The following is a 20,872-nucleotide window of genomic DNA, read 5'->3' as shown; positions in this document are numbered from 1 at the left end:
CCACCCCACGATCACACCTAAGATTGCCCATCACCTCCAAACATCCATTCCCTGCGCTCCTTGGCAGCTTACCCTTCCTGTCTTCTGGCAACTGACTGACCTTTCTGTTACTGCAACTTTGAAGTTTTTTTTTTAAAGTCTTATTTTATTCTATTTATTTACCTGTTTTCTTTTTTTGAGACAGGATCTCATATAGCCCAGGCTGGCCTCAAACTTGCTATGTAGCTGAGGCTAGCCTTGAATTTTTAGCCCTATCTCCATTTCTCAAGTGCTGGAATTATAGGTGTGTCCAACCACACTCAGAATGAAGTTCTATTTTTAATCAAGAAATGGTAATTATGGGGCTGGAGAGATGGCTCAGTGGTTAAGAGCACTGGCTGCTCTTCCAGAGGATCCAGGTTCAATTCCCAGCACCCACATGGCAGCTCACAACTGTCTGTAATTCCAGTTCCAGTGGATCTGGCATTCTCACACAGACATATATGCAGGCAAAACACCAATGCACATAAACAAAAATAAATAAGTTATTAAAAAAAAGAAATGGTAATTATATATTATGAAATACAGTGTGAAGTTTGGAAACATGCACACTTTGTGGAAGCAGGCCAATTAGCATTTATATTACCTTAAATATTTAAAGCACCTAAATCTTCCCTTTCAGATATTTCAGATATTTTGTTTGTTTGTTGTTTTGGTTATTTTATTTATTTATTTTTGTTTTTCGAGACAGGGTTTCTCTGTGTAGTTTTGGTGCCTGTCCTAGACCTCACTCTGTAGACAGGCTGGCCTCGAACTCACAGAGATCCGCCTGGCTCTGCCTCCCGAGTGCTGGGATTAAAGGCGTGCGCCACCATCGCCTGGCCAGATATTTTGAAATCTACATGTTGGTCATCTATTGTCATCTAACCTGGGTCGGACATGACTGTTGAAAATCGTGAGGTCAGAGCTCCTGTGACTGACCTCAGAGGACCTGCCTGAGATCCCACCAATTACTATTCTGTCATGGGGGGGAGACTCCCAGAGCCCATGAGCCTCCTTAAGTCCTCACAAGAGTCTCACGAGGCCTTGCCCTTCCCCAGGGCTCAAAAAGAGATAAGCAAAGACTGGGATGAGATTCTTTGGTGGTGTAACTACCTGTAAGGTGCCCAGGGGACTTCCTGGTAGTGTTCTCTGAGTCATCTTTGTTCCAGAGGTGACCCAGTACACTGGCCTTGAACTCACAGAGATCCACCTGCCTCTGCCTCCCAAGTACTGGGATTAAAGGCGTGCGCCACCACTGCCAGGTTGATTTTGACCTTTTTATGGTTTTTGAGACTGGGTTTCTCTGTATAGCTCTGGCTGTCCTGAAACTTGCTTTGTAGACCAGGCTGGCCTTGAACTCACAGAGATCAGTCTGCCTCTGCCTCCTGAGTGCTGGGATTAAAGGCGTGTGTAAACCACCGCCTGGCTCCAAGTTTGATTTTTTTTTTTAACATGTAAAAATGTGACTTTAATAGGTATGCAGGCCAGCTTGCAGAGAAGCTGACCAAGATACGTAGAGGAGATATAAGTGGCCATCTAGAGTTCCCATACTTCACTCTTGGCAGAATACTTATTAAGGTTGTTTAATGTACAATTTTTATTTGGCATTTCCGAAGTCCTGTATTGTAAAGATAATCCTTTTGTCTGACAGCAAACAGCAAGCACAGTGGTCATTCTAGACTCCCACGCTGGATAAATTCCATTTCTTCTTGAGATATAGGTTTCCTTCTGTACTTCTGAGGTAGTGTTTTTATTATCTCTGCAGTATCTGGGGGCCCTGGATGCATCAGCGAATCTGCGGATATATTTCCTTTAGAAGCCTGTGAAATTACAGATGAGTGGGAGGGCAGCCCAGCAGATCTCAAAGCTTCTGAGGCACCGAGTTTAGGATTGTCTCTTCTGTCAGGGAACCTTATTAATGGAGAATGTGGCTTCACTACCTACATGACCCTGGTGGCGGAAGCCATCTTGCTGCTCATCGTGACACCCCCCCTCCCAGCAGGGGCAGGTGATTTTTTTTTTTTTTTAAGATTTCAAATGCAAGTGAACAAATCACACTGTGTTAGTCTCTCTGTGTTTGGCTTATTTGACAGCATAATGTCTTCCAGGCTCATTGTTGTTTTAAGTGAGATAGTGTCCTCTTTTTTCCCTTTAAGACTGCATAATATTCCACAGAGTATATATAATACATTAAAAAATCCTCTGTTGATGGGCATTTTGAACTTTTCTATATCTTTTCTATTGCAATGAGCAAGGGAGTGAAGATATGTCTTTGATACTTAGGTTTTAATTTCTTTGGGTGTAGATAGAGCCAGTGATGAGGTTACTGGATCACATTTATGTTTCTGAAGAATTTAAAGTAGTTTTTCAAATTAGCTATTTTAGTTTACATCACCACTAACAGTATATAAGGGCTCACTTTGCTCCACATGCCCACCCCATTTGTCTCCCATCTTGGACTGGGAACAGTAGTGGGGCTCTTGTCTAGGTAGCATGCTTGATCCCCAGCTCTGGCACAAAACAAAACAAACAAACAAACAAAAACCCAGTTATTGTGGAATATTATTTTAACTGTAAAAATGTGTTACATTTGTTTCTGCTGCATTTATTTAATGATGTAAAGATGTGTTGCAATTGTTTCACCTTGCCTACCTAAGATACCTGATTGGTCTAATAAAAAGTTGAATGGCCAATAGCTAGGCAGAAGAGGGATAGGCCGGGCTGGTGGGCAGAGAGAATAAGTAGGAGAAATCTAGGCAAAGGAGAGAAGAAGAAGAGAACCAAGGAGAAAGAGAGGGACACTCCTGGGGCCAGAAGCCAGGCAGCTGCCAGCCAGCCATGGAGACAGCAGGAAAGTGAGATGTACGGAAAGAAAGAAAGGTAAAAAGCTCCAAGGCAAAACATAGATGAAGAGAAACATTAAGTTATAAGAGCTAGCAAGCCAGTAACGAGCCTAAGCCAAGGCCAGGCATTCATAACTAATAAGAGTCTCCATGTTGGGATTTGGGAGCTGGTTGGTAGCCTGAAAGAAAGCCTGGTACACCCAGTCTTAATCTCCACCCCTTTTGAAGACAGAGTATTGCTACCCCAGTCAGTCCTGGACTTTGCAATCCTCCTGCCTCAAGCTCTGGAGATCTGGGATTCCAGGCGTGCACCATCACTTGCTTTCCTAAGTAACACTTGTACACACATGTTAGGTGACAGCCTGTGGCTTTAATTTGCATTTCTTTTGTGACATGGAACTGTTTCATCTATTGATTGGCTGGTCATATGTCTTATGATGAGAAATATATATTTATCCAAGTCTCTTGTTCATTTTATTTTATTTTATTTTTAAGATTTATTTATTTATTATGTATACAATGTTCTGCCTACATGCATGCTTGCAGGCCAGAAGAGGGCACCAGATCTCATTACAGATGGTTGTGAGCCACCATGTGGTTGCTGGGAATTGAACCCGGGTCCTCTGGAAGAACAGTCAGTGCTCTTAACCTCTGAGCCATCTCTCCAGCCCTCTTGTTCATTTTAAAAATAGTCATTTGTGCTCTTAGGGTTTTTTTTTTTTTTTTTTTTTTTTTTTTGGGTTTTTCGAGACAGGGTTTCTCTGTAGCTTTGGAGCCTGTCCTGGACTAGCTCTGTAGGCCAGGCTGGCCTTGAACTCACAGAGATCCCCCTGCCTCTGCCTCCCAAGTGCTGGGATTACAGGCATGGGCCACCACCGCCCGGCTTGCTCTTGGTTTTTGAGTAATTGAAGTTTCTATGTTTTGGGGAAAACAGCCCCTATCTTAGAGTATGACATAAATACTTTCATTCTATGGCTGTTTTAATTACTTTTTTTTTTCTGTGCAGAGGTGTCTTAAATTGGTGTAATCTAACTTGTTTACTTTTATTTTATTTTTTTTTATTTTTTGGCTTTTTCGAGACAGGGTTTCTCTGTAGCTTTGGAGCCTGTCCTGGACTAGCTTTGTAGACCAGGCTGGCCTCGAACTCACAGAGATCCACATGCCTCTGCCTCCCGAGTGCTGGGATTACAGGCGCGCCGCCACCACCACCCAGCTTGTTTACTTTTTAATTTTATTATTTTCCGTGTATGAGTGTTTTGTTTCCATGTGTCTGTGCACTGTGTGCAGTACCTACAGAGACCAGAAGAGGGCATTGGATCCCCTGGAACTGGAGTTGCCCATGGTTGTGATGAGGATGTTTGGAATAAACCCAGGTCCTCTGGAAGAGCAGCTAGAGCTTTTAACCCCTTAGCCACTTCTCCAGCCCGTCATGTGTCTATTTTCGCTTTCACTGCCTGTGTATTTGGGGGTGAGAAGTCCACAGTTACCGGTGAGCTGGCTGCGTCATTTGCTGTATGCAGATGGAAATCATGAGTACTAAGGAGTGGGTCCCCAGTCCGAGTAGTCCTGGCCCTCGAGCGCCAAAGCATTAAGGGCTGACAGACTCAGGGACTCCAGAGCCAAGGCCTGGTAGCTAGACTCATGGTCCCAGGCTTTAGAAACCAGAGACTCACAGCTCTACGTGCTCGGGTTGCAGGCTTACCGCTCTGGGTTCCGAACGCCTGCAGCTTGGCACTTGCATCCGCGAAGAAAGCAGCCGCCAGGAGTGTTTCGGCTCTAAGCCTCGGTGTTGGAGTCCTCCGTCTTTATAGGAGCCAACGTGTTGGAGCTCTCAGGGCTCAGCTTTGAGGACCTTTTGCCCCCTACAGTGGCTGGGGTGGCAGTTTTTGGGACTCAGATGTGGGTACCCTTGACTTCAAGGCTTGGAAGTTCTCGGCACCTCTTCCAGTGGCCAGGGCCACAGTCTGTCACCCCCTGCCCCTGGCCTTCTGGAGCCTCCCCTCTGCCTCTTCCCGCCTTCTGATTGTCACGGGCACCTCTCAGCACCTCTGCCCCTTCTCCTCCATCACTGCTTCCGCTCCCGATTGCTCTCTGGAACTCTGCTGTCCCCCAAGGCCGCTGCAGTGGCCACCGGTACCGCCTCCGACGCCACTGTCCTCTTCGTGTTCCGGTTCAGCCCACTCTGTGTATGGTAAACGTCACGAGGAGCCTTCGTTTTTGTTCTTTGCAGTTTTGTTTTCTTTTATACGATCAGGAGTTTTCACCTCTTGTATGTCCATGCTCTCTGCTTGTGAGCTTGGTGCTGGTGGAAGTTGTTGGATCCCCAGAACTGGAGTTGCAGACAGTTGTGAGCTGCCATGTGGGTGCTGGGAATTGAACCCGGGTCCTTTAGAAGAGCAGCCAGTGCTCTCAATTGCTGAACCATTTCTCCAGCACTCCCGATTTTTTTTTTTTTCCTCTAAAGTTTTTCTCTCTTCCATGCTGGCTTATCTTCTTCATTCTCCTCACCACAGCCATGAGATTTACAGTTTGCTTGCCCTGGAGTTTTTCTTTTCAACTCTGAAAAAAACCTGTCCTTGAACTTCCGTTTGAATCTGTTATTGTGTTCATTAATGACACTAAGAATTCCAAGAGGGGACCCTGATTTCTCCATTATGATATGGTGGCTTTGCCAGGCCCACTCCCCAAGATCTCCCGTAACTCTTCTTCTTTTTAAGTGATGGAGAAAACAAAACCATTTCTGATCCCTAGATGGCGTCCTTTCTACAGACCCTTCCAGAGTGACACTGTTTGTCTGGGATCTTTGATAATGTAAGCACACTCTACACTATCCTCTTAGAATTTCTCTTGCTTTTAATTTTTTAACCTTAAATTCTATTACACTGTGCTGCAATTTTTGTTTGTCTTGTTACAGTATCTTTTAATTCCCCCCTCTTGTTTCTTTCCTAATTGTTGCTTAGGAATACAGTGCTTAGCTCTGATGAATGTGTTGTTAGCTTTCTGCGATTCCTCCTCCTCCAATCCTCTTGTGTTCACTCTCTCAAGGCAGTTGACCTGCTTTGGTAGTGCAGGCCGTAGACAGTTGCCTGGGCCACACCCCTAGCACATTTGCAGCCATCCAACTGTATCTCATTATATCTCCAAACGTTATTATTACCTCTTTCATGCAATAGAGGTATACAGGCGGATATGATGGCAGGATTGACTTGTGCTCTCATCTCTGTTCCGGATGACATATTTATTTTCAGAAGTAGTCAGGAAACCAAACAATCAACACTCACTATCCAAAAAGAAACAGAAAATTGTCATTCATTGAACTTTGTATATTATAATACCACCAGTACATGAATAAATAAACAGATACCGCAGCGTGAAGAGAGGAAAGCAATCCCTATAATCCTGCGCTGTTTCTCGAGAGGCTATTTATATGCAAGCTCATATTTCTTTAGATTTTTAAATTAAATTTAATGGTGAAGATACATTTCAAAGTAGATTCATTTATTGTTTTAAAAATATGCCTTCCTTATTGGATTCTGCCAGATAATATTGTTTTTCTAATGTGGGTGCCCCACTTCAAGACTTTTTTAAAAATGGAATTTAGAATAAGTATGAACTGAGCCAGTTGATGGTTTTATGAGCGTGTCATAGATGACTGAAGTGTTTCCAGGTCCCAGCAAAGAAAAAAAAATCATGGGTGTTCTTATTATACACCTGACAGAATTTGGTAACAGAGGCCAGACCGACTTTAGGAGGCTTCACAATTGTTTTGAGTCTGCCAAAGTGAGGCTCCCGACCACATGCATGCTCGGGGAGGATTGTTCTCACCATCCTGTGTGAGCACGCCTCCCTTTTCCCCTTATGGAGATTTCCGTGTCTGGAACTCATGTTTTTCTCTTACCGATCCCGGAGTTTAGGTCAAAAGCCCTACCTTTAGCCAGGCATGGAAGCATATGCCTTTAATCCCAGCCTTTGGGAGGCAGAGGCAGAGTGATGTCTGTGAGATCAAGGCCAGCCTGGTCTACAGAGCAAGTTCCAGGACAGCCAGGGCTACATAGTGAGGCGCTGTCTCAAAAAAAAAAAAAAAAAAAAAAAAATCAGTCTGGGGCTCCAAAAATTTGGGCATGGCTTCCTCTCCCAATGTGTCAGTCAAAGAGACAAGAATCCACGAAGGGCAGGGAAAGGAGATTGGAGATTTAGTTAACACGGCACTGGGTCAGTGACACCCGAGCCCATTTTCGGAGGACGGCATGGACTTTGAAATTTGACAGAAAAGGGAAGCAAACGAGGGGCTGTGGTGCGCACAGCAGGCAGAGCTGATGCTCTCTTCAGGCCGCTGGTCTGACTGGCCTTTATCTCCGCTCAGTTCTGCAGGGGCTCCGGAGACCCTGTCCCCGTGATGGCTTGAAGGATGTAGTCTGGTGCCCACCATACGATCACTCCTGTTCCAGGGGCACCACCGCCGAGGGAAATCGCCCTTATTGGGGAAGGAACGGTCCTGTTAGGAAGATGTTTATCTGGGTCATGTTGTTCCCAGAATCCAATGTGACTGCAGAGGAACTGCAGAGGTCAAGAAGAGGTGAAATAAACCTGGGCGCGGGGAGAAGCCGGAGTGGGTTAGCGCAATGGCTGTGTCCTTCATCATCATTTATTGCCTTCAACATGATGTCATCTTTCAGTAACTTTTGGAGAGGTGCTATATCTAATCTTTGGAATTGTGGGGATTGTATCTATAGCTCCACAGCTGTTTCTTTTAAATTTAAATGAACATACAATAAAGTTGACTTTTTCACTGTATACTAATGGGATCTCCAGGAGAATTATTCATTTAACCACCACAGGGCATAGAACGCTTCAGGATTTATTTACTTTTATTGGTGTGTGTGGCTGTGTAAGTTTATGTGTGCCACATGTATGCAGGTGCCCTCAGAGGCCAGAGAGTGTCAGATGTCCTGGAGATGAACTTTCTGAGAAAGCTCCAGACTGATTTCCACAGGGGCTGCACCACTTGACATGCCCACAAATAGTCAGTAAATGTCCTGCTTTCCCCAAGTCTCTCCAGCATTCTGTGGTGATTTGTTTTCTTTGAAAATTTGTTTATATTTATTTATTTATTTAATTAATTAATTAATTAATTTGTTTGTTTGTTTATTTATTTATTTATTTTTGAGACTTCATCTCCCTGTGTAGCCCTGGCTGTCCTGGAACTCACTATGCACACCATGCTTATCTTGAACTCAGCCTCTTGAGTGCCGGGATTAAAGGCGTGCTCCACTGTGGTGGTATTGTGTTCCCCAAAATATTGTGCACCCTAATAAATTTATATGGAGTCAGAGAACAGACAGCCACTAGATACAGAGCCAAAAAATGGTGGCTAGAAAACGGGTCAGAGCCAAGCCATAGCAGAAGCTGGGCGGTGGTGGCGCACGCCTTTAATTCCAGCATTTGGGAGGCAGAGCCAGGTGGATCTCTGTGTGTTCAAGGACACAGCCAACATGGAGACACACACCTTTAATCCCAGAAAGCGAGCCTTTAATCCCAGGGAGTTGGGGCAGAAAGAGAAAGATATACAAGGCGTGAAGACCAGAAACTAGAAGCATTTGGCTGGTTAAGCATTCAGGCTTTCGAGCAGCAGTTCAGCTGAGAGCCATTGGGATGAGGATTCAGAGGCTTCCAGTCTGAGGAAACAGGATCAGCTGAGGAACTGGTGAGGTGAGGAAGCTGTGGCTTGTTCTACTTCTCTGATCTTCCAGCATTCACCCCAATAACTGGCCTCAGGTTTGATTTTATTAATAAGGCATTCTAAGATTCCTGCTACACTCCACTTCCAGCCTGTGGTTTGTTTTCTTGTTAATAGTCTTTCTGACTACGGATGGACTAATGAGACAGAATCTCAAAGTAGTTTTAATTTGCATTTCTCTGGTGGCTAATGACGTTGAACATTTTTTTGTCATGTGTCTGTGTGTGGTGTGCATGCATGTTCTGGTGTGTGTGTGCGCGCGCAAGAATGGACACTTAGAGGCCTGAGTTTGGAGTCAGTTTTCCTCAATTGCTCTCTCCTTATTCACTGAGGCAGGGTCTCTCAGTCAAACTCATGGAGACAGCTAGTCTAGACAGCCAGCTTGCCCTGGGGGGCTCCTGACTTCATTTGCCAAGTGCTGGCTTTACAGACTGAGTGCCTGGCCCTCTTGGTGGTTACATGGGAGCTGGGGATCCACACTCAAGCTCACAGAGATCTGCCTGTTTTCTGAGTGCTAGGATTCATGCACCACCACGCCTCGTTTTATAGCCAAGTTTTTTTTTTTTTTTTTTTTTTTAAATCAGATTTATTTATTTATTTATACAAATCAGGCTGGCCTGGAACTCACAGATAGTTGACCACTGCCTCTAGTGTTAAAGGTACAGGCCATTATGCCTGGCTTTTTTTTTTTTTTTCCTTTTTCAGCTGTATTTAAAGGACTTTATTCCGATAGACTAGGGCTGCTCTGTTTTTCTCAGAGAAATTTCTTTTTGCAGTGGGTGGCAGTTAACGTCGAGACTCAGCTGGTCAAAGTGCTGAGAAAAAGTGACTATTCAGTGCTCAGCTTTAAATGCGACATCTGCATCAGACCCTCCAAAGCCAGGGACACATCTCACCAAAGAGGGGGGTGGGAAAAAATGTAAGAACCAGGAGGATGCGGAGTGCTGTGCAATGCTGTCTTACGGAACAGCATGGCTTCCACACACGTGAACTCAGCGGCTGATGTCACCTGCACAAATTGACCTGGGTGGGGGAGGGGCTCATGAGGCCACACCCCCTACACCCCTCCCCAAGCAGATGTGGGCAGTTAATGGTTAACAGTTAATGGCAGACAGTCCCAGGGAAGGCAATGCTTAAGGTGGAGCCAAAGCCAAAGGGAGTGAGAACAGTCAGGGACATGGGGTTCCGCCAGGGAAAGCTTCAGTGGGCACAGCCAGCCTGAGAGAGGCTGTGTGGATTGCAGCCGTAGTAGATTATCCAAGCCCTTTGGGCTCACATGTTGTCATGAGACATTTCGGTCATGTCTTTCCTTTCTATTCTCATTTTCTTTCTTTCTTTCTTTCTTTTTTTCTTTTTTTTTCTTTTTTTTTTTTGAGCTGAGGATCGAACCCAGGGTCTTGCACTTGCTAGGCAAGCGCTCTACCACTAAGCTAAATCCCCAACCCCTCTTTTCTCATTTTTCAAGTGGAAATGAATACTACTGTATTTTGGAAGAATGGAACTTTGTTTTGATTTTAGGGGCTCACATCTGAGAATTTGCCTTGAGTCTCAGAGGAGATAGTGAATGTGGGCTCTTGAATAATATTAAAACTGTTAAGGGGCTGGAGAGATGGTTCAGTGGTTAAGAGCTGTGTATTGTTCTTGCAGAGAACCAGAGTTCAGTTTCTAGCACCCATGTTTGGCCAGTAACTCTAGCTCCTAGTGATCCAATGTCCTCTTCTGGCCTCCAAGAACGTGCACATTACACACTCGTGTGCAGAGATAAAGATAAAGATAGAAATAAAGCTTTAAAAAAATTGACCAGCAGCCAGGCATGGTGTTGCATGCCTTTAATCCCTGCACTAGGGAGGCAGAGGCAGGCAGATCTCTGAGTTGGATGCCAGCCTGGTCTACAGAGTGAGTTCCAGGCCAGCCAGGGCTACACAGAGAAGCCCTGTCTCAGAAAAAACAAACAAACAAACAAACAAACAAACACAAACAAAACAAAGTAAAACTGATCAGCACTGAACACAGAGGTGTAGACTCTCACTTCTCCCCTACCCTTTGAGAAATTTTATTGTAAATTATTACTTTTATCTTTAACAATTTTTTTTAAAAGATTTATTTATTTATTATGTATACAGTGTTCTGCTTGTATGTATGCCTGCAGGCCAGAAGAGGGCACCAGATCTCACTACAGGTGGTTGAGAGCCACCATGTGGTTGCTGGGAATTAAACTCAGAACCTCTGGAAGAACAGCTAGTGCTCTTAACCGCTGAGCCATCTCTCCAGCCCCCAATAAAAAATTTCTAAACCCCCTTGGTAGATGAAGTAAGGTATGCTAGATCCGGTAATGACACGCTCATCAGTCTGTGAAACAGAGAAAGGAAGATAGATGATCTATAGCCCACATCCCTTAACACATGTACTGTCAGATCTGGCATTCACGATCAGCTGTTTATTAGAACAACTTTCAAAGTGGTTCCAATGAGCCTCATTAGCAACAGCAGCCTTGGCTCCCATTCAACACTGCCATTAAAAGTTTTCAGGCCCCAGGAGAGGTGGACGAGTGAACACAGACTTCCTGTGAGCTATGACCTTCCACTGGGACAGAGCATCCTTTTCCAGTGGGATTGCCAGGGGAGCCAATAAGCTCTTGTCTGAATGCTATTTTCTGTTTTAAAATAGTCTTCTTCACTATTAACACATTTGACTTTTTCTATAAACCTTGCAGTGCTCTTGTGTGGTGTGGAAACAGAGGCTCTGGATGTGGGACCACAGAGAGAACATCTGTAGGAAAATCCTGTGCATCGCAGCCAACTGTGCCATCCACCAACCGCAAGTCTTGAAGCAAGTTCTGTCTCTCCTCTCAGTGTAATCTCTGCTTAGAAAGTGGCATCATATGGTGGCCGAAGCTCCTCAGAGCTTCAGAGTTCTCTCTGCTCTTGGCCTGCTCAAGGGTGCAAAGGTTGGTTATCTGTGGTAGAACAATGGCAAGAATCCCGGCTGCTGGTGCTGTCCCTATCTCATGTTGTGTAGCTGTTTTCTCTGAATAGATACACATTCCCTCTTGGAGAGAGGAAGGAAACTCATACCATCCAGGAAGTAAATGAAACACAAAAGATCTAGGAAGTAAGTGACGCTTACAAGGCTCAGGAAGCTAATGAAACTACAGGAGTCTCAAGGTCCCTCTCCAAGGTCACTTAAAAGGTAACAGTTGCTGGGGAGAAGAGAGCTCGGTGAGCTGAGCCACATGCAGGATGTGTAGGGATCTGCACCGATGTAGCTTTTGTGAGTTATTGCCCATGCTGGGGCAGTCTTCTGGTGACGTTGCTGCCCTTGAACCATCTATGTTCCTGTAAGTAACCCTCAACCTTACTCCTTAAGAAACCACAGTGTCCAGGCATGGCAGTGTACACACCCTTAATCCCAGCACTCAGGAGGCGGAAGCAGGCGGATCTCTGTGAGTTGGAGGCCAGCCTGGTCTACAGAGTGAGTTTCAGGACATTCAAGGCTGTTAACAGAACCGCCCTCCCCCCAAAAAGAACCCACAGTAAATCACTGGTTTACTAAGATAGACATGGGTGGAACTGTTTTTTATATTTTTCCTCTCACTTATTATTATTGTGTGTATGTGCACAGGTATGATATATGTAAGAATAAGTACCTGTGAGCCCTTCCATGCTAACTAATGCTTTCCTCGTAGAACAGTGGTTCTCAACCTGTGGGTTGCCACCCCTTGGGTGGGGGATGTCAAATGACCCTTTTGCAGAGGTCACATATCAGATATCAAATATCAGATATTTACATTATAATTCATAGCAGTAGCAAAATTAAAGTTATGAAGTAGCAACAAAATACTTTTATGGTTGGGGTCACCACAATATGAGGAACTGTATTAAAGGGTTGCAGCATTAGGGAGCACTGCTCTAGAATGTGTGGAAATAGTGACTTCTCTTTTTCTCCACTACTGTTTAGATATTGAAAGTCTTGGGTAGATAGAGAATATGTTAGGGGTTAAGTGGGATTAGAGTGTAGTTGAAAACAAGCGAGCAAACAAAAACCACACCCATAATGAATCATTTATGCTTTGCAGAATGAACCAGGATGTAAGTCTTGGAAATCTTGGGAAAAAGGCCAGGTCACTTTGGGGAACATTTTAGGGGAGAGAAAGGTCCTCTACACTCAACCTTGAGTAAAGCTGCTCTTAAGAAAGTCAGATAACTCCGGGGTTGGGGATTTAGCTCAGTGGTAGAGTGCTTGCCTAGCAAGCACAGGGCCCTGGGTTCGGTCCTCAGCTCCGGAAAAAAAAAAAGTCAGATAAAATCAAGTCTGATTCCACAGCAGGATTAATCCATGAAAGACAATGTGTTGGGAAGGCACAGGACATTGCTGTAACTTATCCAGGATATTGCTGTGACTTACCCAGGATATTGCTGTGACTTACCCAGGATATTGCTGTGACTTATCCAGGATATTGCTGTAACTTATCCAGGATATTGCTGTGACTCTTTAGAACAGCTTCAAGGTTGAAGCTGGAGCAAGCTGAGCCCGTGCACAGAGAAACAAGCTGATGTCCCACAGCTCTGATTTCCTCCAACAAGGGGTGGCAGAGCAGAAAAAGGAAGATAGAAGGATACCACACGCAGGAGACCCTTGAGAAGAGGGAGGTGTGGGTTCAGGCCATCCAGAGCTCCATCTTCAACATTTTCCAGGTGAACTCTGACCAGGTGCAAACTCAGCCTTAAGAGTGCCCTTTTCCTCTCTGTTTCAGACTGGAGAGTGACTATGGATCTATCTTTAAAAATATTTTTATTATTTATTTGTGTGTGTGTGTGTGTGTGTGTGTGTGTGTGTGTGTGTGTGTGTGAGAGAGAGAGAGAGAGAGAGAGAGAGAGAGAGAGAGAGAGAGAGAGAGAGAAGGGCCAGGGCATGGGATTCCCTGGACCTAGAGTTATAGGTTGTTGTAAGCCACCTGATAGGGGTGCTGGTCCTCTGTAAGAGTGTATGTGCTTTTTTTGTTTGTTTGTTTTGAGATAGAATTTCTCTGTGTAGCCTTGGCTGTAATCAGGCTGATCTTGAACTCACAGAGATCCATCTGCCTCTGCCTCCAGAGTGCTGGGATTAAAGGCGTGTGCCACCACTGCCCCGTGAGTGTATGTGTTCTACATCTGAGCCATTGATTCAGTCCCTGAGGATCTGATCCTTCTAGTTCTGTTCTGCTATTGAATGCCTCCAGTGAAGCTTTAATGCAGTAGGTCTTTCTCTGTCCCACCAGCTCCTGAATAATGACATGGAGACTTCTTATTAATCATGAAAGCTTGGCCTTAGCTTAGGCTTATTCCCAATAGCTCTTAAAACTTAAAAACACCCATTTATATTCATTTACATTCTGCCACATGGCTTGTTACCTCTCCTCAGTACTGTACGTCTGACTTTCTCTGAGTCTGGCTGGCAAATCTCCTGCTTCAGATTCTATCCCAGAGTTCCTATCTCTCCATGAAAGTCCCACCTATCCTCTCCTGCCTAGCTATTGGACATTCAGCTCTTTATTAAACTAAGAAGATGCCTTAGCAGGTGAGGTTAAACAGAGACACATCTTCACACAGTGTACAAAAAGGATTATCCCAATATCTCTCCCTTTAAGTCCAATGAAAGGCTCTTTCTCTAACATCAATAAGCCATATACAATAAGAACAATTATCAGGTAAGAATTACATTTACAATGTTCAGTCTATTTGTATTTGGCAACTTTGGAGAAAGTACTCTATTATCTATTCTTTCTTGGTGAGTTCAAAGCTTTGTATCTAAATAATTTTCTATCGTAACTTGTATTACCAACCAAAAAATATCTTTTTAGACCTTAAAACATTGTCTTAGATAAATAACTTAACCTTTTACGTCTCTCAACCTTTATAAACTTTACATCTCTTTTGTGAGTTTCTTTTCTGAATTTGGTAACAAGGAAAACTGTAAGACTATAACTATGTAGTCTTCAACTCCATCAGAGACCTGAGAAGGATATAATATTACCTGAGTAAACAGGAAGTGCAGAGCAACTTCCCAAACAATAGCAATGACAGAGACAGCAGGCTGCCTGGACAGGTTCTTATGCAATGTGGGGGCATCTATATTCAGCCCACAGGCTTAGAATATCTGACAGACTTTTCTGTGAGCCAGGAATTTTGAGGGACGGGCCTACCTTGTGTTGGCAAAGTTTGACAGTTCACTTCTTTTGTGTTCGGCTTGTCCAATTTGGGCAGCATGCCCAAAGCAGTCGAGGCAAAGGCAGTTTCTTGCCCAGTGGCTAGCTTTGCCACAATAAAAGCAAACTCCCTATGGAGGTTCTTCGATGCCCATCATCTTCTCTGAAGGAGATTGGTGCTGCCAGAAGCAGACATGTCTCACTGTCACGAAAAGCCTTATGTTATTAAAACATCTTAAATGCCATATTTTGTAGGTCCCTGAAGTGTTTGACAACCATCTATCTATCTAAAATATATCTCTGTTTAACCTTGAAAACATACCTAACATGACTACAAGTTTGATTGTTACAGGTGACTAACTAAAACCTACATTCCTTAATTATCCTAACAGTTTGTTATAGTAGCTTTCAAGGACTAGAACTTTACATTACATTTTTAAATGAGTTGCATATATATACAATACCTTAAACAAGAGTAGAAACATTATATAGTATGTTGAAACAAAACTAACCTCAAATTTGTATCAGTATACAAAAATCCACACCAATGTAAAATATTTGAGACTAGTAGTTGCCTTTTAGTTTAAAAGTAGATCCAATAATCTGCTCTTTTATCCTGTCGTATCTATATCCCCCCTTTTCTTTTCATTACTTTCTCCTTTCCCCAAATACTAAATAAGAGTGAAAGAAGGAGAGAGGAAAGAAAAAGAAAGAAAGAGATCTCTGAATCTACCCTCCTTTGCTTAGTTTCCTCCCTGACCATGACCAATAATAACTTGCAACCAATGCCCCTAAATGACGACAAATATCAATAACCCACCAAATGACCCAAACCCCACCCATTCCACCTCTTGGGAATGTGGGTATCATATTCTTAAAATTGCTTCATGCTGTCTGGGAGCAACGGCATCTTTAGGGGACCTTGAGAAAATTAGGATAATGGTCAAGTCCTGGGAGAGATAACTATATCATTTGTTGTTCAGATTCTTTGTGACGGGAAAGCACAGCACTTAATTGAAGTCCTGGCTGGAGCAGTCTCTGAGGCTGGATTATCTTAGCTAGCCACTTTGAAGTTGTCCTGGATGCAAAATTTTGAGGAAACAGCAATGGCGGCATTCTTAGAGGCTGGATCATTTGGGATACTTGTCTTGTTTTCATTGGTGTGTGGTCCTTTTGTTCTGAAAACACACAAACTCTTAAAGGTAACATATGTACACACAAGTATGGAATATTCAGTGTGCACAAATCAGCTAAAGATGATTCTCTGCTCTATGTTTGAGAAGGTAAAAGGTATCTGTCTTTTGGACAGTCTCTTTAGATTGTATAATCAAACTGTAACGTAAATATCCATGCACACCATATGAAAGGATGGCATGAGGACTCTGTAGCCAACAAGGTTTATCATGTCTCATCCAGTCCCAGAGCTGTTTCCACATAGAGGGATCAGCATCTGTCTTGTAGTTTTTCTTGGTTTCTTCCTTCATATCTGCAGCCAAAATTTTCAGGAGGTCTTCCCTGGTCAAATCTGATCTTTATTAATTTTGAAGGGATCCATAGATTTTTCATTTCCCGTGGAAACAAAGGAATAGCCTCTCCCCCAATATAATACATTTCCTGACTTCTATTCTGAAGTTAAGACATACTTAAAATACATAGGGTGGTTTAATTCAGCAGTTTTTCCCACAATCCAATGTCTCTCTGTAGCTATTGTTTTTTGCTCATTAGCATTTAAGTATTTTAAAGTTCATAAAGCACTGTATAGAGTCCAAAAGCCCTGTGTTGTTGTATTTCCCATCCCTACATGGCTTATTCTTTCTGCATTACTTTACTCTCTCTTTAAAGACTTCCCTTTATTATTTTCAAACTATTTTTTTTTCTGTGACTGTCTATACCTATTTTCTTTTTCTTTTTTTTGTTTTTTTGAGACAGGGTTTCTCTGTGTAGCTTTGTGCCTTTCCTGGGACTCACTTGGTAGCCCAGGCTGGCCTCGAACTCACAGAGCTCCGCCTGGATCTGCCTCCCGAATGCTGGGATTAATTAATGCATGTGCCACCACCGCCTGGCTCTTTTTCTTTTTTTCCTTCAGCACCTAAGCACATTTTCAAGCACACTGCACCTGTTCAGAGGTTTCCTTGTTCTGGACCTGGCTTTCTGTGTGCCTTTAGCTTCTCTGACAGGCTTAACGGGCTAGGTGATTGGCCAGACAGGAAGGAGCAGTCGCACACAAGCCTTCCATAGAGACTGTGGTGTCTGCGCTCTGTGGTGGCTCCCGGAAAATGTTCCTTTTGCCCTTCTGTGCCCCCCACTGTGGGCTCCTTCTGTGGTTCTGCTTAGCACATGGCACGGCAGCTGGCTCCGCCCCTTCAGGTGGATCGAGCAGGTTACCCTGCTGGATCTGCGCTGCAGCCGCTCGCTGCTCGCCCTTCTGGGAAAGCCAAGCCTCACACCCACAGGCACTGGCCGGGAGCTGCACCTATCCGCACTAGCTTTGGGAAGTTGTTGGGCCTCTGCTGTAGTAGGCATTTCTCTAGTCTCCCACTGAGTAGTGCAAGGCTGTTCACAGGCCCCACCCAAGTGCTCGGCTCTATAGCAGGGCCTCTTAAAAGATCACCAGGACTGCCTGAAAGGCTGTGGCTGCTAGAAAGCCATCCAGCTCCGTTTCTGGAACTTTTCTCAGCTTTTCAGCCCCTATTCTTGTATACATGTCTCCACGTTGGGCATCAAATATAACAGGTCTTTCTTTGGACCGTCAGCTCCTGAATAATGACATGGAGACTTTTTATTAATTATGAAAGCTTGGCCTTAGCTTAGGCTTATTCCCAACTAGTTCTTAAAACTTAAATTAACCCATTTATATTCATTTACATTCTGCTACGTGGCTCATTACCTCATTCTGCTGAGTCTGACTGATGAATCTCCTGCGTCTCTGATTCTTACCCAGAATTCCTATCTCTCCATGAAAGTCCCGCCTATCCTTTTCCTGACTAGCTATTGGACATTCAGCTCTTTTTTAAACCAATCAGAAGGTGCCTTAGGCAGGTGAGGGTAAACAGAGACACATCTTCACAACTGTACAAAAAGATTATCCTAATATTTTAATTTCCATTGGGATCCTTTTTGTTTTGTTTTGTTTTTTGAGACAGGGTTTCTCTGTGTAGCTTTGCACCTTTCCTGGAACTCACTTGATAGCCCAGGCTGGCCTCAAACTCACAGAGATCCACCTGCCTCTGCCTCTGTGCTGGGATTAAAGGTGTGTGCCACCACTCCCCGGCCTTTTTTTTTTTTTTTTTTTTTAAATAGCATTTGGGAGATGGATCTCTGAATTCAAGGCCAGCCTGGTCTACATAGAGAGTCCAGGACAGCCAGGGAAACATAGAGAAACCGTGTCTTAGGGAAAAAAAAAAGTAGCCAGCCAGCGGTGGCTTGCCTTTAATCCCAGCACTCAGGAGGCAGAGCCAGGCGGATCTCTGTGAGTTCGAGGCCAGCCTGGTCTATCAAGTGAGTTCCAGGAAAGGTGCAAAGCTACACAGAGAAACCCTGTCTTGAAAAACCAAAACAAAGCAAAACAAAAACCAAAACCCAAAAATCAACAACAAAAAACCAAAAAAAAAAAAAAAAAGTATTCAACTTCTTTTAAAAATGAGAAGTTATCTTTCCATATATTCCAAATGTATTTACTCTTGTGTTATAAGGCATTCAAGTTATAATAGCTAATGCTAAGTCTTTGGAAAAAAATTTAATTGTTAATTGTTTATTGAGAGAAACTACTCCTTAGCCCACATATTCATGTTTCATGAAAGGTCAGTGATGAACATCTCTGGATCTGGATCCAAAGAATTCTTCACATTCTGAAATCACTTTGTGCTGTGAAAGACACCAGCTTTCCTCATCTTTCAAAATCTCTCATAGAATCATAATTATTGTAGAAATCTACATATGCCTTCTTTCTTTTTATTTATTTTTTATTTTTAAAGATTTATTTATTTACTTATTTTTATGTATATTTGGGTTTTGCATGTATGTCTGTGTGAGGACGCCAGGTCCCCTGGAACTGGAGTCACAGACAGTTGTGAGCTGTCATGTGGGTGCTGGGAATTGAACCTGGGTCCTTTGGAAGATCAGCCAGTGCTCTCAACTGCTGAACCATCTCTCCAGCCCCATGCCTTCTTTCTTAGTCCAGCCAAGCCAAACTTACAGGAAGCTGCACCTCCCAGGGCCACATGAATGTGCCAGAAGACCACAGATCTGAGGTTTCAGCAATGCACCAGAAATCATGGTAGTAAATGTCCTCTATACCAACGACCTTGCCTTGGAAAATTTAGCGCCAGCATTTCCTCAGGGCTGGTGTTTACTGGTTGTCTTTTCTCTTGCATGTTGTTGGAGATTTTCCATTTGCGTGTGTTAAGTAATTTTAGATTGTGTCCTGGAGATACTGCATAGGGTCTGGTCGACACTCTGGAGGAGGCCGATTGGTTTGTTTGCTTGAATCTTCTCTGACCAGCCTTGTGTGAGGTATGAGGCCACTATCTGATTACCTTTCAAAGGCTTTCCAGTGTCATTTGGGTCTACAACACATGTGCTTTTCTAGATTGCTTGAGTTCTCCCTGAGCACAGTCTTAAGGGTCTGTTCCCAGCTGCCTCTGTGGTGATTTTCTCTGCACCATCTGGAATCTCGGCTCCCCATTTCCTGGTTCGCCGACTATAAAATGGAACCTTTAATTTCTCTGCGCTCTCGTAAACTCCCCTTGCCTGGATCTGTTTTGGGGCCAGGTGATAAAAATAAAGAGAGAAAAGAATACTGCAAATGTCCTTTCACTCCTTTCTTAATTCTCTTTTTTAAATGCAGATTGATTTAATTTTAGTTTATTTTACTTGTCTGAATGTTTCGCTTGCATGTCTCTCTGTGAACCGTGTGCACGCCTGGTGCCTGCGAAGGTCAGAAGAGGGGGTCGGACCCTCTGGAAGTGAAGTTAGGAATGGTTGTGAGCTGCCATGTGGGTGCTGTGAAACCTGGGTCCTCTGCGAGAGCAATAAGTGACCTTAGCCACTGAGTCCTCTCTCCAGGCTCTACTCGCTTAATTTTAAGCCAGGAGCTATGGAAGGAAAACCAAACATTATTGGTGAAATTATTAAGGCCACTCCACATAGTTAAAAGGGAGGTTTATTTTGTGGGCTAACTTACAAATGAAGGGATAGGTTGTAGGGTCTGGCAAAGGTATGGCGCAGTCTGGCGGTGTTCTCTGGAGAACTCTGCTCAGTCTACCTCCTGCGTCCAGCGTCCCAGAACCAAGAGAGCGAGACCTCTTCTCTATCTTGGGTCTTCCCCTTCCTCCTCCGCCCCGCCTTGTGGGCGTGACCATTACCGAAGCCTCAATGGGGGTTGGAACTTCCAGGCCAATGCTGGGATGGCTACCCACTACATCTCCCCCTTTTGTCTAAATAAGAAAGTTCTAACCTAATACAAGACTATATACAAAGAGATGGTTATCAAATATTGTCCAGGAGTAATGAGGGATAATGACCTAGATAAGTTGGAATTACAATAAGTACAAACAATATCAAGCAAAAAACACATAGTGAAATCCAGGGAAGTGTAGGGCATGGGTAGGTGGCATGTTACAAAGATCATTCCAAAAGGTGTTCTATCCTAAAGAACCTGAGTCTAATACTTAATATATTCTATCTAAGATATTATATATGTATATATACTAAGTTGTAACTATAAGTGCTAATCTTCAACCTCATCAAAGACCCGAGAAGGAATATAATAATACCTGAGAAATGGGAGAAGGACACAAGCAACTTTCGGGAGTCTTGCAAGAGTAGACAGAGACAGCTAGCAGCCTGGACAGTCACCTAATGTTTCTCAGCATCGTTGGTGCATTCAAATTGGCTACAGGCCTAGAGTATCTGACGGACCATTTTTAGAAGCAGGAATTCTGAAAGACCATCTTACCTTGTCTTGGCAAAGTATAGTGGTCGCTTTCCTTGTGTCCCGCTTGTCCAGAAAGGACAGCATTCGTACTGTCAGCAGTTGAGGCAAGGGCAGTTCTTTGCCCAGTAGGCCATTTTGTGCCAAGAAGACAA

At 43.8% G+C, this 20,872-nt stretch overlaps 2 pseudogenes; both read right to left on the bottom strand.

The window, feature by feature from the left end:
- Positions 1 to 1,691: 1,691 nt before the first annotated feature.
- LOC118588461 lies at positions 1,692 to 2,000 on the bottom strand (annotated as a pseudogene).
- Positions 2,001 to 18,639: 16,639 nt separating this feature from the next.
- LOC118588878 lies at positions 18,640 to 19,060 on the bottom strand (annotated as a pseudogene).
- Positions 19,061 to 20,872: the final 1,812 nt, after the last annotated feature.

This window comes from Onychomys torridus, chromosome 8 (genome assembly GCF_903995425.1).
Source record: "Onychomys torridus chromosome 8, mOncTor1.1, whole genome shotgun sequence".
Lineage (NCBI taxonomy): Eukaryota > Metazoa > Chordata > Mammalia > Rodentia > Cricetidae > Onychomys > Onychomys torridus.
The sequence above is the reverse complement of the archived record's forward strand: the minus strand, read 5'-3'. Positions and strand labels throughout refer to the sequence as shown.